We start from the raw sequence: 17,941 nt of genomic DNA, 5'->3' as shown, positions 1-17,941 counted from the left end.
GTTCCTGATGAGGGGCAGCAGCCTTTTCAGTAGTTGCAGGGGCAACAGTCTGGATGATTGACTGATCTGGCCTTGCAACATTAACCAAAACGGCCTTGCTGTGCTGGTACTGCGAACGGCTGAAAGCAAGGGGAAACTACAGCCGTAATTTTTCCCGAGGACATGCAGCTTTACTGTATGATTAAATGATGATGGCATCCTCTTGGGTAAAATATTCCGGAGGTAAAATAGTCCCCCATGTCGTTATCAGGAGAAAGAAAACTGGCGTTCTACGGATCGGAGCGTGGAATGTCAGATCCCTTAATCGGGCAGGTAGGTTAGAACATGGATACGTTAAAGTTAGATATAGTGGGAATTAGTGAAGTTCGGTGGCAGGAGGACCAAGACTTCTGGTCAGGTGACTACAGGTTTATAAACACAAAATCAAATAGGGGTAGTGCAGGAGTAGGTTTAATAATGAATAGGAAAATAGGAATGCGGGTAAGCTACTACAAACAGCATAGTGATCGCATTATTGTGGTGAAGATAGATACGAAGCCCACACCTACTACAGTAGTACAAGTTTATATGCCAACTAGCTCTGGAGATGACGAAGAAATTGAAGAAATGTACGATGAAATAAAAGAAATTATTCAGATAGTGAAGGGAGACGAAAATTTAATAGTAATGGGTGACTGGAATTCGAGTGTAGGAAAAGGGAGAGAAGGAAACATAGTAGGTGAATATGGATTGGGGCTAAGAAATGAAAGAGGAAGCTGCCTAGTAGAATTTTGCACAGAGCACAACTTAATCATAGGTAACACTTGGTTTAAGAATCATGAAAGAAGGTTGTATACGTGGAAGAACCCTGGAGATACTAAAAGGTATCAGATAGATTACATAATGGTAAGACAGAGATTTAGGAACCAGGTTTTAAGTTGTAAGACATTTCCAGGGGCAGATGTGGATTCTGACCACAATCTATTGGTTATGACCTGTAGATTAAAACTGAAGAAACTGCAAAAATGTGGGGAAATTAAGGAGATGGGACCTGGATAAACTGAAAGAACCAGAGGCTGTACAGCGTTTCAGGGAGAGCATAAGGGAACAATTGACAGGAATAGGGGAAAGAAATACAGTAGAAGAAGAATGGGTAGCTCTGAGGGATGAAGTAGTGAAGGCAGCAGAGGATAATGTAGGTAAAAAGACGAGGGCTGCTAGAAATCCTTGGGTAACAGAAGAAATATTGAATTTAATTGATGAAAGGAGAAAATATAAAAATGCAGTAAATGAAGCAGGCAAAAAGGAATACAAACGTCTCAAAAATGAGATCGACAGGAAGTGCAAAATGGCTAAACAGGGATGGCTAGAGGACAAATGTAAGGATGTAGAAGCTTATCTCAGTAGGGGTAAGATAGATACTGCCTACAGGAAAATTAAAGAGACCTTTGGAGAGAAGAGAACCACGTGTATGAATATCAAGAGCTCAGATGGCAACCCAGTTCTAAGCAAAGAAGGGAAGGCAGAAAGGTGGAAGGAGTATATAGAAGGTTTATACAAGGGCGATGTACTTGAGGACAATATTATGGAAATGGAAGAGGATGTAGATGAAGACGAAATGGGAGATACGATACTGCGTGAAGAGTTTGACAGAACACTGAATGACCTGAGTCGAAACAAGGCCCCGGGAGTAGACAACATTCCATTAGAACTACTGACGGCCTTGGGAGAGCCAGTCATGACAAAACTCTACCAGCTGGTGAGCAAGATGTATGAGACAGGCGAAATACCCTCAGACTTCAAGAAGGATATAATAACTCCAATCCCAAAGAAAGCAGGTGCTGACAGATGTGAAAATTACCGAACTATCAGTTTAATAAGTCACAGCTGCAAAATACTAACGCGAATTCTTTACAGACAAATGGAAAAACTGGTAGATGCGGACCTCGGGGAGGATCAGTTTGGATTCCGTCGAAATGTTGGAACACGTGAGGCAATACTGACCTTACGACTTATCTTAGAAGAAAGATTAAGAAAAGGCGAACCTACGTTTCTAGCATTTGTAGACTTAGAGAAAAATTTTGACAATGTCGACTGGAATACTCTTTTTCAAATTCTAAAGGTAGCAGGGGTAAAATACAGGGAGCGAAAGGCTATTTACAATTTGTACAGAAACCAGATGGCAGTCATAAGAGTCGAGGGGCATGAAAGGGAAGCAGTGGTTGGGAAAGGAGTGAGACAGGGTTGTAGCCTCTCCCCGATGTTATTCAACCTGTATATTGAGCAAGCAGTAAAAGAAACAAAAGAAAAATTTGGAGTAGGTATTAAAATTCATGGAGAAGAAGTAAAAACTTTGAGGTTCGCCGATGACATTGTAATTCTGTCAGAGACGGCAAAGGACTTGGAAGAGCAGTTGAACGGAATGGACAGTGTCTTGAAAGGAGGATATAAGATGAACATCAACAAAAGCAAAACCAGGATAATGGAATGCAGTCAAATTAAATCGGGTGATGCTGAGGGAATTAGATTAGGAAATGAGACACTTAAAGTAGTAAAGGAGTTTTGCTATTTAGGAAGTAAAATAACTGATGATGGTCGAAGTAGAGAGGATATAAAATGTAGACTGGCAATGGCAAGGAAAGCGTTTCTGAAGAAGAGAAATTTGTTAACATCGAATATAGATTTATGTATCAGGAAGTCGTTTCTGAAAATATTTGTTTGGACTGTAGCCATGTATGGTAGTGAAACATGGACGATAACTAGTTTGGACAGGAAGAGAATAGAAGCTTTCGAAATGTGGTGCTACAGTAGAGTACTGAAGATAAGGTGGATAGATCACATAACTAAGGAGGAGGTATTGAATAGGATTGGGGAGAAGAGAAGTTTGTGACACAACTTGACTACAAGAAGGGATCGGTTGGTAGGACATGTTTTGAGGCATCAAGGGATCACAAATTTAGCATTGGAGGGCGGTGTGGAGGGTAAAAATCGAAGAGGGAGACCAAGAGATGAATACACTAAGCAGATTCAGAAGGATGTAGGTTGCAGTCGGTACTGGGAGATGAAGCAGCTTGCACAGGATAGAGTAGCATGGAGAGCTGCATCAAACCAGTCTCAGGACTGAAGACAACAACAACAACAAGAAAATGGTTTGGCCAAAAAAGTAGTGTACAGTGGAGAAAAACTATTTTTGAAAGAGGATGTGAACAGAATACAGAAAGCATACTTGGATAGGATTTTTTTGGAGGAAACAAATGTTGAGATACGACGAAAGATCTACAGAATGAAGTTTTGGGTTGAACTGCAGTACCAAATGTTACCCTGAAAACAAACCCTGTCCTTTCTTTTTGTGTTATCCCACTATGTTTTTGTGTACCCTTGCGTATTTATTTTCTTCCTGTCTCTGTGTACTGTTTCATAGAATTTTTTTGTTGTAATACTAAGCTACATTCACTATGATGAGGAATACTGTTATCCTCAAATATAATTTGCATCAATAATATGTTATTTACTTTGTAAAGATGTTTAGACATTATTTATTCTATTTTGTTTTAATGTTCATGTGTGAAGTTGATGTTTCGAAATTTATTCTGATTTTTTATGTATGTGCTCCTGTCATAATTCCTGTAACACTGATGTATATGTTATTTCGATTCTTTTGTAAAGCCTGTATTACTGCAAATGTTATCTGTACTATTATGTTCTTTAATGATATATTTTATACCTTTGTTATTGTATTCTCATGTTATAAAATTGTAATTGACACCTATTAAGTAACTTGTAAGTTACATTTCACTGCACACTCTGCAAGCTTCTTCAATGGTGATTGTGCACCTGCACAGTTGCAACGGATGGCTGCTGGCCGTCTCTACAAGGACTACGGTGGGTCTGCACCTTTGATGACCCACCAATACCATTATTTCTACAAGGACTGCAGTGGGTCAGCACCTTTGATGACCCACCAATACCATTATTTCTACAAGGTCTACAGTGGGTCTGCATCTCTGGTGGCCCACCAATACCGTAATCTCTACAAGGACTACAAGGGGTCTACTCTGTGATGACCTACCTACCAACATTCTTCAAAACTTCGACTGACTCTGCTGTGGGTTTGCTCTGTTGTGGTCCATTACCTGTCTGCATGTCAAGAGTCAGCACTGTCTTTCCGTTGGAAGGACAAGACTACTTCTTCAAGACAGCATGGAAATCCACTACTTCCATGTGCATTTTCTTTTACTACTCAGACTTTGAGAAAAACACTGCAATTTTACTTTGATGTATGATCAGGGCTGTCTTTATGGACTGTGAGAAAATTTTAGCTTTTGACCAACATTGTATCGATAAGTGTGTGCATTTCATTTCTTTGTCATTGTAATTATGAAAATTTTTTTCAAATCTGTATTGGCCGCTGCCCAAAACAATTTGTAAATTTTTGTGGGGAGCTATGTAAGTAGGCTGTTTAGGTTTCTTTATTGGTAACGCCGCCGCCACGTAGCGCTCTGTATAAAAATCACTGGCTGTGCCGTGTGCAGTCTGTGGCTGGTTTGCATTGTTGTCTGCCATTGTAGTGTTGGGCAGCAGCAGCTGGATGCTAACAGCGCGTAGCGTTGTGCAGTTGGAGGTGAGCCGCCAGCAGTGGTGGACGTGGGGAGAGAGATGGCGGAGTTTTGAAATTTGTAAGAATTGGTGTCATGAACTGATATATATATTATGACTATTAAGGTAAATACATTGTTTATTCTCTATTAAAATCTTTCATTTGCTAACTGTGCCTCAGTAGTTAGTGACTTCTGTAGTTTGAATCTTTTAGTTAGCTGGTGGTAGTGGCGCTCGCTGTATTGCAGTAGTTCGAGTAACGAAGATTTTTGTGAGGTAAGTAATTTGTGAAACATATAGGTTAATGTTAGTCAGGGCCATTCTTTCGTAGGGATTTTTGGAAGTCAGATTGCGTTGCGCTAAAAATATTGTGTGTCAGTTTAAGCACATTCGTGTATAATTGTTCAAAGAGGACGTTTCACATTGACCAGTCTTGTATAATTTTTCTTAGGGGACGTTTCAATACCAGAAGTTTGAACTTGGTAGGGAAGTTAGAACATGAGAGAAATGAAACACTACTGCTCACTCCAGATATAGTGGCAGTCAGTGAAGGAAATGGAATGAAGACAAGGTTTTATGCTCAGATATACACAGCGTAATATCAACAGCAGAAGAAAATGTTTTAACAGGAGCAGGGTTTGTTATAAATAGGACGGTAGAGCGGAGAGTGAGTTACTGTGAACACTTCATTCATATGGTTGTCATCATCAGAACTGTCAGAAAACCATCACCGACAACGATAGTTCAGCTATATGTGCCGACGTCCCAAGCCGAAGATGAGGAGACAGAGAGTATATGAGGCTGTTGAACGAGTAATTTGGTACTTAAAGGGAAATAAAAGTCTGATATTCTTTGAGTACTCGAGTGCGGTTGTAGGGGAACTAGCAGTGGAAAGGGTTATGGAAGAATATTGGCTTGGTGATAGTATTTGGAAAAGACAAAGAGTACTTCAGTTGTGCAATTAATTTCAGCTTGCAGAAGCGAAAACTCTTTTCGGGAAACACGAGAGGAAGAGGTGTACTTCGACAGGGCCAGGAGATTCAGGAAGGTTCCAGTTAGGTTACATCATGGTCAGGCAGAGATTCCGAAATAGGATATCGGATTTTAAGGCTTACCAAGAAACATATGTAGACTAAGATCACAAATTAATAATGATGAGAGTTCGGCTGAAGTTGAAGAGGATACTCAGGAAAAATCAATGCGCAAAGCAGCGGGATAAGGAAGTACTAAGGAATGAAGAGACACCCTTGAAAACCCTCTGACGCTATAGATACTGCAAAATAAATAGCTCAGTACCTAGTTCAGTTGAAGAGGAACGAACAGCTCTTAAAATAAATCACAGAAGTTAGAAAGAAAAACCGAAGCACAATGAAGGTAATTGCGAAGAAACTATGGGTAACATAAGAATTAATTCAGTCGATTGACGAAAAAAGGAAGTACAGGTGGCTTAAGAATGAAATGCGTAGGACGCGCAGGGAAACTAAGGCGAAATGGGTAGGAGGAAAATGTGAAGAAATCAGAAAGTGATGATTGTCGGAAGGACTGACGCAGTATATAGAAGAGTCAAAAAAAGCTTTGGTAAAATTTAAAGCAAACATGGTAACATTAAACAGTGTAATGGGAGCTCCACTATTAAATGCAGAGGAGAAACCAGATAGGTGGAAAGGATACATTGAAGGCCTGAAAGAGGTTAGGCCTTCTCTGATGATGTGGTAGAAGGAAAAACAGGAATTGACAGTATCCATAATAGCACCAGAGTTTAAAAGAGCTTCGGACGACTTAAGATCAATTAAGGCTGAAGGGATAGGTAACCTTCCATCAGAAATTCTTAAATCATTTTTGGAAGTGGCAACTAAACGGCTATTGACGTTGCTGTGTAAAATCCGAAAGTGGCGATATACCGCCAGACTTCCCCGAAAAAGTATCATCCTCGTAATTACGAAGACCGCAAGACTAAAAAAGTATTAGAATTATCGTTCAAGCAGCTTAACAGCTCATTTATCCAAGACAAGAATAACATGCAGAAGAACGGAAAAGAAACTGAGGATCTGATAGATGACAATCAGTTTAGGTTTAGGAAAGGTAAAGAGACCAGAGAGGCAGATCTGACGTTGCAGTTGGTAATGAGTAAGGCTGAATAAAAATCAAGAATTTTCATAGCATTTATCGACCTGGAAAAAGCGTTCGACAATGTAAAATGGAGCAAGATATTCTATATTCTGTTGAAAATAAGGGAAGAACTATAGGGAAAGACGGGTAATATAGGAAATGTACAAGATGTAAGAGAGAACAATAAGATTGGAAAACAAAGTAGGCAGTGATTCGATTGAAAAGCGTGTACTACTGTTCAGTTTATACATCGAAGCAGCAATAACAGAAATAAAAGAAAGTTTGAAGAGTTCGATTAAAATTCAAAATGGAAGGGTACCAATGATAAGATTTGCTGATGACATTGCAATTCACTACAAAAACAAAGAATTACCGGATGTGTTGAAAATAATGAACAATCTAATGAATACAGATTTTGGACTGAGAGTCAATCGAAGAAAGAAGAAAGTAATGAGAAATAGCAGTAATGAGTACAGCGAGAAACTTAACATAAAAACTGAGGATCACGAATTAGACGAAGTTAAGAAATTCAGCTGCTTAGGTAACAAAATAACCACTGCTGGACGGAGCAAGGAGGACATAAGAAGCAGTCTAGCATTGACAGAAGACCATTCCTGGACAAGTGAAGTCTACTAGTATCAAACGTAGGCCTTAATTTGTGGAAGAGACTTCTAAGAAAGTACGTTTGCAGCACAATATTACATTGGAGTGAAACATGGACTGTGGGAAACGCGGAACAGAAGGGCATTGAAGTATCCGAGACGTGGAGTTACAGACGAATATTGAAAATTAAATGGACTGATAAGGTAAAAAACGAAGAAGTCCTCCGCAGATTCGTCGAGGACAAGAAGGCGTGGAAAATATTGAGGAGAAGAAGGGGCAGGACAAGGATATCAAGAAATAACTTTCGTGATAGTGGAGGGAGCTGTAGAGGATGAAAACTGTAGTGGAAGACAGAGATTGGAATATATCCAGCAAGTGCCTGAGGACATTGGTTGTCAAGTGCCCCTCTGGGACAAAAAACAATTTTCATCTCAGCTGAAATTACAAATTAATAAATCTCTCATTTTATCACGACCCTGAATTAAACCTAAGACTTTGATCATTTGGAATGCATTTAGTTTATGCAGCTTGCTGTCAGTGAAGAGTACACATAAAATATAATAGCTGCAACGGAAATAATTACAGCGTGAATTATCGTTTAATTTGTTGTTCCAGCTTTATTCATCTAGGTCCTTTTCCGCTGTATTGTTTTGTTTTGACATTCACAAATGAGAATTAATGTTTGCCCATTACACACAACCAACAAACAACTTGTCTGTTTCCAGTGCAGCGCACGAGTAATATTTTACAGCATTTGAATTACTACCATGCAGTAATTAAAATCGATTTATTGTGATGTGCATTGTCATACGTTTCTGGTGTGTTTATCTCCCCAGACACAACTGACCAGGAAGTCTACCAAAGACTTTTTGCACCGCATTGCGATTAATTTAGAAAATCAAATATCACCTGTTTAGCGAACGTGAATTAGTTCCTCTAAACCAGGGCGGCATTTAGTAGGTCCTTTCCGCTCCTTTGTGACTCTTGCTATATAGCTAGACATATAAATGACGTAACATTAAAATTTAAGATGATATTTCGCGGATGTTATAATTATGAGAGTAATAATTGTTATGTACATATTTAAATTCATCTTCATACAAAATTTTGATAAGACGCTGTAACATGAAAATTTGTATAGAAAAAACTAAACAACGTTTTTTCTTACAATACTTAATATTAAAAAATCTTTTCCAAGCATTTAAAAATGCATAGTTAAAAAAACAAACCAAAACACTGCTTTTGTACAAACAGGGTATTAACATTTTGAAAATAATGACAGGGTTGGTGTATAAAACCAATACAGACGGCATGAAACAGAAGGCTCTTGGAGTTTGAGCTTTTCATCAGAATTTTTTGAAGCTGAAATCAAAATATTACAAAAGACAGACAAGACGTAGAATTATATAGATCTGTCAGTGTCCCATTTCTAAAACACGAAATATTCTCTAAAAACTAATATACCGCATACAAAAATATCACCGCATATCGGTTATCTAAAGAAATAGGCTGGTTCTAAAAGCGATCACATTACAGTTGCCCATTTAATTTTATCAAGTGATATTACAGAACTGAACGCTGAGAATAGAGTACCACATTGCCTCGCCCTTGTTTTTATTTCAACAGTTTTTTATGGGACTCTTCTGAGTAACTTGATGGGGCACACCATGAAATTCTCTCCTGTGCCAATCTCTTAATCCTGTTCAATTCTAAGTAATCGGTAACTTAAATTTTCCATTAATCTTAGAAAAGAATAAATTGTATCAGTGGCTCCTTATTGTCTCTTGTACATTTCCAGATATTCTTTGCTATTATATAAAGTATCAATTTACTTAGAAACAAGCCCACCAACCGACATGCCATTGATCATAAATTGATAAAACTCTAACGTTTCCGAACCGTCGTTAAAAATAAGACTATAAAGAAATCTCGAAAACTAAAGAAACATTAAAGATGTATATCTACTTTCAACTAATTTGGAATGTCCGATAGCCGCTTAAAACTGTTTTTTTTTTCATATTCGGCACAAAAGTGTCAAAATGATGATTGTAAGATTCACTAATATGCATTCTGCAACTATATCGGCTACTGAATATCAAACACGTAACCAACTATTTCGAAGTGCAAAATTCATGAGTCTCTATGTTCTTATTGCATATAAATATATAATTCTTTATAACATTTGCGTTTGATATTGTGCAAGCAAGTAACTGTTTTAAATTTTATGAAAATCACACTATAAGAAAGAGGTTAATGTGATACATTCAACATGGGGTTTTAACTATCAATATTTATAGACCGTCACACGTGATGTTTCAAATTCCTATTGGACTTGTTACAATACAAAAATTTCTGTGAAGACATTCAACAATTTTTCCATTGCCCAGTAAATATTAGTTTTGTGCTTGGAATAACCTAGAGGGAAACAATTGCTAGATTTCCTCCAGTTGAGATAAAGGGCAGTTAATGTTTATGGGGAACGAATACCATGAAGGATTGCACTACTATGCTTTAAATCATAAGACACTGAATTTTTCTGCTGTAATCATGGAAATAGTTTTTATTCGCACGCTGTTGCTTATCCATTCTATGGAAGACCTGCTGAGTACTTCCTTTATTACAACATGCTTCTAAGTAATTGAAAATAATTTACGAATTTTCTACTGGACACTTTGGTAATAAACCAAGCACATTCTGTGCTTCCGGTCCTATTGGATGAATTTCAGAGCGAAATTTTCATTCTACAGCGGAGTATGTGATGATATGAAACTTCGTGGCAGATTAAAACTCCGGAGTTCGAGTCTCGATCCGGCACAAAGTTATAATCTGCCATGAAGTTTCAGATGAATTTCATATTATACCGTGTGAGCACTTACTCAAACGTTGAGATGAACAAATAGTTCATAAAGTACAGAATGTTAGATGTTATTCATGATCAGGTACTCAAAATATTAGCTCAGAAACGTTGTTTATTATGAAAGGTTTAACACAAAGAAAATACAGGACTTCAGATATTTTAATGTACCACTAAATGTGCCATTCTGTTGACAATCTGGCCCATTAGAGGTCTGTCTACCGAAATCGTTGCAAATACTGCGAGCGAATCAACACATGTGCTCAGTGCATGGACCGAGTTGCTAACATATTCCAAATATAGATCTTTGACATACATAGCACGTTACGTGTGCGGCCAATATCAAGCCGAAATACTCACGTGACTTATAAACAACCGTGTTTGTTTACATTTTGAGCTTTGACTAAAATTTTAATACTGCTATTACCTGCCCCATTCTTAAACATTTTTATTAGTAACGTCAACTGTGAGAATTGTTGCTGCCAAGGACACAGATCAGAATAAAGCGAAAGAGATAAAGATAAATTTCATAATTAAGTATCGCATAGATATAATTCCAGTTATGATATGAGAAAAGTATACTGTATGTGCTGATTACCATCAAGGCACAGCATAATAATGAGTTAACATCACAGACATAATTTGTGTGACTAAGTGTCCATATACCCATGAGAAAAGTGCTAAACAAATTCGGTAGTGGGGGAGTGGGCTGCCAGACAATGTGTTGAATGCGTACAGATTTCGAGAAATTGGCAGATGAAAGGAGTATCAAATGTTGTTAAACAATGCATTGTAAGTTGTTGGGATTTCTGCTGTATGCAGTCACTTTTGCAGTATAATTTTGTTTTAGCTTCCTGTGAAAAGTAGAACATACAAAAATGAACTATAGAAATAAAGCATTACGCGTAATGCTGGGAAATTCACTGTTCCAAATAGATGTATCATATAAGTAATTGTTTGAAACATCCCATCCACTTCAGTCTGATTTCCAGCTAATAGTATCGTACACTGAACAAACTTCTTGTTTCGAATCAGCATCAACATCATGTAGATCTTCGTTGTCATAAATTGGTCAAGTTTGTCTCTGATTCAGTCGAGAATTCAAGTTTTCTCTTACAAGTCTTACTATGTTTTCTCTTAGCGGGAAGTGCTGTCTCGTTCTTAGTTTTTTCCCCCAATTTTTGCATTTTCTTTTACTTTAGCTCAATTTGCAAAACCGCTTAGAATAGAGTTGCCATCAAAATTGTGAAATGTTTGTTTTCTTTGTCTGTGTTTCTACATGTGTTGCTATTATTGCAGCTGTCCGCAGCCCGTGGTCTCGCGGTAGCGTTCTCGCTTCCCGAGCTCGGGGTCTCGGGTTCGATTCCCGGCGGGGTCAGGGATTATTCCTGCCTTGAGATGACTGGGTGTTGTTGTGTTGTCTTCATCAACATCATTCATCCCCATTACGGTCGGAGGAAGGCAATGGCAAACCACCTCCACTAGGACCTTGCCTAGAAAGGCTGCGCGGGTCTCCCGCGTCGCTCCCCTACGCTCTGTAAAGAAGTATGGGACTCATTATCATCATCATAGCTATATTTAAAATACACTTTCGGAAACAAAAAAAGGGAAGGACCCAGAAGATATCGGCCAGTATCAATGTGCCTTCGTAAACGTAAACACCACGGAAGAATTGTAAATAACTATAAAAATTGTAATTCTGTCACAGGATGATCGACCGTCACACTGCATTAGTTTTTGTCGTGTTTGGTGTCGTTACCAGACTTCGCAGGGCGTTTAACGATCATGAAAAATCTCAGATGCTGAGCGATCACTATGAAGGACACGGAGATACCGTCTACTCGTGTGAGACATCGTTATGAGAACGTACCATAATTTGAAATGGGCCTCATTGTTGGTTGATTGGCTCGTCGAATCATGTACACTACTGGCCGTTAAAATTGCTACACCAAGAAGAAATGCAGATGATAAACGGGTATTCATTGGACAAATACACTCCTGGAAATGGAAAAAAGAACACATTGACACCGGTGTGTCAGACCCACCATACTTGCTCCGGACACTGCAAGAGGGCTGTACAAGCAATGATCACATGCACGGCACAGCGGACACACCAGGAACCGCGATGTTGGCCGTCGAATGGCGCTAGCTGCGCAGCCTTTGTGCACCGCCGCCGTCAGTGTCAAGCCAGTTTGCCGTGGCATATGGAGCTCCATCGCAGTCTTTAACACTGGTAGCATGCCGCGACAGCGTGGACGTGAACCGTATGTGCAGTTGACGGACTTTGAGCGAGGGCGTATAGTGAGCATGCGGGAGGCCGGGTGGACGTACCGCCGAATTGCTCAACACGTGGGACGTGAGGTCTCCACAGTACATCGATGTTGTCGCCAGTGGTCGGCGGAAGGTGCACGTGCCCGTCGACCTGGGACCGGACCGCAGCGACGCACGGATGCACGCCAAGACCGTAGGATCCTACGCAGTGCCGTAGGGGACCGCACCGCCACTTCCCAGCAAATTAGGGACACTGTTGCTCCTGGGGTATCGGCGAGGATCATTCGCAACCGTCTCCATGAAGCTGGGCTACGGTCCCGCACACCGTTAGGCCGTCTTCCGCTCACGCCCCAACATCATGCAGCCCGCCTCCAGTGGTGTCGCGACAGGTGTGAATGGAGGGACGAATGGAGACTTGTCGTCTTCAGCGATGAGAGTCGCTTCTGCCTTGGTGCCAATGATGGTCGTATGCGTGTTTGGCGCCGTGCAGGTGAGCGCCACAATCAGGACTGCATACGACCGAGGCACACAGGGCCAACACCCGGCATCATGGTGTGGGGAGCGATCTCCTACACTGGCCGTACACCTCTGGTGATCGTCGAGGGGACACTGAATAGTGCACGGTACATCCAAACCGTCATCGAACCCATCGTTCTACCATTCCTAGACCGGCAAGGGAACTTGCTGTTCCAACAGGACAATGCACGTCCGCATGTATCCCGTGCCAACCAACAGGCTCTAGAAGGTGTAAGTCAACTACCCTGGCCAGCAAGATCTCCGGATCTGTCCCCCATTGAGCATGTTTGGGACTGGATGAAGCGTCGTCTCACGCGGTCTGCACGTCCAGCACGAACGCTGGTCCAACTGAGGCGCCAGGTGGAAATGGCATGGCAAGCCGTTCCACAGGACTACATCCAGTTTCTCTACGATCATCTCCATGGGAGACTAGCAGTCTGCATTGCTGCGAAAGGTGGATATACACTGTACTAGTGCCGACATTGTGGATGCTCTGTTGCCTGTGTCTATGTGCCTGTGGTTCTGTCAGTGTGATCATGTGATGTATCTGACCCCAGGAATGTGTCAATAAAGTTTCCCCTTCCTGGGACAATGAATTCACGGTGTTCTTATTTCAATTTCCAGGAGTGTATATTATAGTAGAACTGACATGTGATTACATATTCACGCAATTTAGGTGCACAGATTATGAGAAATCAGTACCCAGAACAACTAACTCTGGCTGTAACAACGGCCTTGATACGACTGGGCATTGAGTCAAACACAGCTTGGATCGCGTGTACAGGTACAGCTGCCCATGCAGCTTCAACACGATACCACAGTTGACCAAGAGTTGTGACTGGCGTATTGTGACGAGTCTGTTGCTCGGCCACCATTGACCAAACGTTTTCAGTTGGTTAGAGATCTGGAGAATGTGCTGGCCAAGGCAGCAGTCGAACATTTTCTGTATCCAGAAAGGCCCGTACAGGACGCGCAACAAGTGGTTCTGCATTATCTTGCTGAAATGTACGGTTTCGCAGGGATCGAATGAAGGGTAGAACCACAGGTCGTAACATATCTGAAATGCAACATCCACTGTTCAAAGTGCCGTCAATGCGGACAAGAGGTGACCGAGACGTGTAACCAATGGCACCCCATAACGTCACGCCGGGTGATACGCCAGTATAGCGATGACGAATACAAGCTTGCAATGTGCATTCATCACGATGTCGACAAACACGGATGCGACCATAACGTTGCTGTAAACAGCACCTTGATTCATCCGAAAAACTGACGTTTCGCCATTCGTGCACCCAGAATCGTCGTTGAGTGCACCATCGCAGGCACTCCTGTCTTTGATGCAGCGTCAAGGGTAACTGCAGACACGGTCTCGAAGCTAATAGTCCATGCTGGTGAAAACGTCGTCGAACTATTCGTGCAGATGGTTGTTGTCTTGGAAACGTCCCCATTTGTTGACTCAGGGATCGAGACGGGGCTGCACGATCCGTTACAGCCATGAGGATAAGATGCCTCTCATCTCGACTGCTAGTGATACGAGGCCGTTGGGATCCAGCACGGCGTTCCGTATTACCCTCCTGAACCCAACCGATTCCATATTCTGCTAACAGTCATTGGATCTCGACTAACGCGAGCAGCGATGCCGCAATACGATAAGCCACAATCGCGCAAGGCTACAACCCGACCTTTATCAAAGTCGGAAACGTGATGGTACGCATTTCTCCTCCTGACACGAGGCATCACAACAACGTTTCACGAGGCAACGCCGGTCAACTGCTGTTTGTGTATGAGAAATCGGTTAGAAACTTTCCTCATGTCAGCACGTTGTAGGTGTCGCTACCGGCACCAACCTTGTGTGAATGCTCTCAAAAGCTAACCATTTGCATATCACAGCATCTTCGTCCTGTCGGTTAAATTTCGCAACTATAGCACGGCATCTTCGTGGTGTATCAATTTTAATGGCCAGTAGTGACGGATTTGACAGTCGGGCATGGGACTGCATGGGTACTGTGTTGCGTGTACTGTAAGACCTTCAGTACACACACCATCAGATTATTTGACTTGTCGCTCTAACGAAGTAGGCGAGTGTCAGTAATATGTCTCATAGTCTTATCGTAGCGTGTTTATCTTCTGCCGTTAGGTCAGTCGATAGAAATGCCACTTGCACGCATTGAGTAGCAGACTGACGGTGACCAGCTTTAAACAGAACTTGATTAATTTTCACACACATTTATTAAACTAATAACAAGCATAAAAATTACTTAACGTGGTTCTGGATGCTATTTACAAATGACAATCAAAAGGTCCTTTGGTATTGGTACATTAATCTTATTCTCACATATATCTCTGATACTTGACAAAAGTGTCTGTACATTTGTCTTCATGGCTATGTACAGGAATATGGTATTCTTATTAGGCGCAGCCTGAAATTTGACTATAGACTGGTACAGACAAGTGTAGAGCTCGTACAGACTGTTGCAGACAAATGCAGACTGACTAATCGGAGGTCTGTACACTTGTTATATTACCTCACGCGTTCATGTATCACTGCACGAGTGTAATCCACGAGGAGAAAAGGTTCTACATATGCAGAAATCTTGCTGGCTGCGTTACATGTTAATACGTGGAGTGGAGGAAGCAGAATTTGGTCTGTCTCTATGGCAGCGCCATCTCGCAGTGCGGAGACGGACGAGCGCATTGCCTGCGCTGTTGTGCCTAGCAGGATGGGCCCTACTGGGAAAATTGTCTACGCGCTGACTATTTGGAACTATGTACACAACAGGTACATAAGGCCAGACATACTCGTCGTCAACATTCTGGTCGTCCATGTATGGCTACCAGAAAGGAGGATCGCCGTATTGTGCACCCTAGAACATCGTAACCCCCATATATCTGTGACTGCCATCTGAAGGCTGGTAGTGGACTGCCAGCAATGTTATGTCATACTGCACCATTGGCCAGAGACTATCAGCTGCCAGACGAGGCATTTTACATCATACTTTCAGGATTTCGTTAACAGCAAAACAGAAATATCTTCGTTTGGATTGGTGCCATGACTGGGAAGCAATGGTTGCTGATAAATGGCATAGCATTGTCTTCAGTGATCAATCATGGTTTCACGTTGCCACGGAAGCCCATCCTTGACATTTTTAGCTGTGGCATGGAGAGAGACAGCATTCGTGCAACGTTTTGAAGAGGCACAGTGACATTGCTCCTGGCGTCACGTTGTTGGGAGCGATCAGATGTGACCTCAAGGCGTGGCTGGTACTGACCAAGGGCATACTGATGGGGCAACGGTATGTCGTAGACACCACAGCGTAATGGTGCCTCTATTCAACAGAACAATGCTCGTCCATGGGTAGCACGTGTCTCTATGGACTGTGCATGTCATATTGAAGTACTCCCATGCCCAACAGTATCCGAACATTTGTCCCTGACATAACACGTTTGGGACCAGCTTGGACATCAACTGTGTCCCAGCTCCAGCAGCCAGGATATCAAGGACCAGTTACGACAGTTGTGAGCTAGCTTGTTTCAGGACAAGAGTCAACAGCTCTATGACACCTGGCCACCCCGAATCAACCACTCCATGCATCGGAACTAGAGAAGGTGCAAAGTCATACTGATAAGGCGGCTCTGTGAGTCAATATGTTATTGCTAAGGAGTTACATTAAGGGCCCAGCTATTGTTCACCAAATTGTTCCAATGTGCCATAGTAGACCATATAAGCTACAAAAAGTACGTATCAAACGCAATTTATCAAACAACCTTAAACATAGAAACACATGTCTAGTTCCTCTTATTTTACATAAATGTAACATTAAATAACACAGTTGGTGCTACCTATTACAGTTGACAGTATATGGCTTCTTCATCACACCGAGTGACTTGTATCAACAACTACCTCAGTGAAGCATCACTGAGCAGCTTACTGACCTGAAAAATTACATGACAGTCCATATCAAATCCCCCCCTCCCCCCCACGCACTCTCCTACACTAACACACTAACAGGCAGAAGGAAGGTACATAAGATAACTTTTCCTGTTTTCAAAGAATGTTATTTCAAATCAAATTCTGGAACTTTTGACACTACGGGTATGTGTGCATAACTACATGTGGAGTCTGGAATGCTTGATTCTTTAACCAATCTTGTGGCTGAATCGCCTTTTTCGTCCATGTTTGCTTTCAAATATACATTTATGAATTATGCCTCTGCCTTGGGGAAACACAATTTTGTTCTTTAAAAACCATAAACGTTTTACTGTAATTTCTACATCGTCAATGGGTTCGTTTTGTTCTCTTCATTTTGTATGATGATATGTGTGGTGACAGAGTGGGATTTACGTTATAGGTAGTATTTTCTTGAGTTTATATTTTCTGGTAGTTTCCACGTGATGAAACCTATTTGCAAACAGGGCTTTTTACCGTGTCAGTGTTTACGAGATATTCGGAAGGTGCAATTTGCATTGCGATCTGAGATTATCAAAACAAAGAAAGACAAACTGGAACTAAAAATGACCCACAATTACGCAAGCATCAGTATGTGATATTAAGAAAATAAAATGGATGCAGGGACTACGACGAACTTCCTTAAAACATCCCCGGCTGTCAAACAAGGAAATTATTTTCACACAAGGCTGAACGCTAATCCCAAAACGACATATTCTTTCTCACAGTTTTACGGTCTTTGAAGTGCTGGGATGGAATCATTCCACAACTGTCAGACCAAATGCATAATGATGTTTCTCGTGGGTTGCCATAATTTTATGTTTAAAGGGTTCCTCCTTCTAGCCTAATATGATCCATTACATTGCTGATAAATCTCTCCGCTTCTACTTCAGATTATATAGGTTGGTTAATAACTTTCATTAAATGTTATGATAGTTTTACGGGAGAACATTTCTATTAGCTAAATATTCTTTAATTCCTGAATGCTATAGCATTAGACTTTTTGTTTTCCAAGATACTTTCAACATTTCATGAATGTCCAAACTTCATAAACCTCGGTTCCTTGT

The sequence above is a fragment of the Schistocerca gregaria genome, chromosome 7 (assembly GCF_023897955.1).
Source record: "Schistocerca gregaria isolate iqSchGreg1 chromosome 7, iqSchGreg1.2, whole genome shotgun sequence".
Classification (NCBI taxonomy): Eukaryota; Metazoa; Arthropoda; class Insecta; order Orthoptera; family Acrididae; genus Schistocerca; species Schistocerca gregaria.
This window is presented reverse-complemented; position numbering follows the sequence as displayed.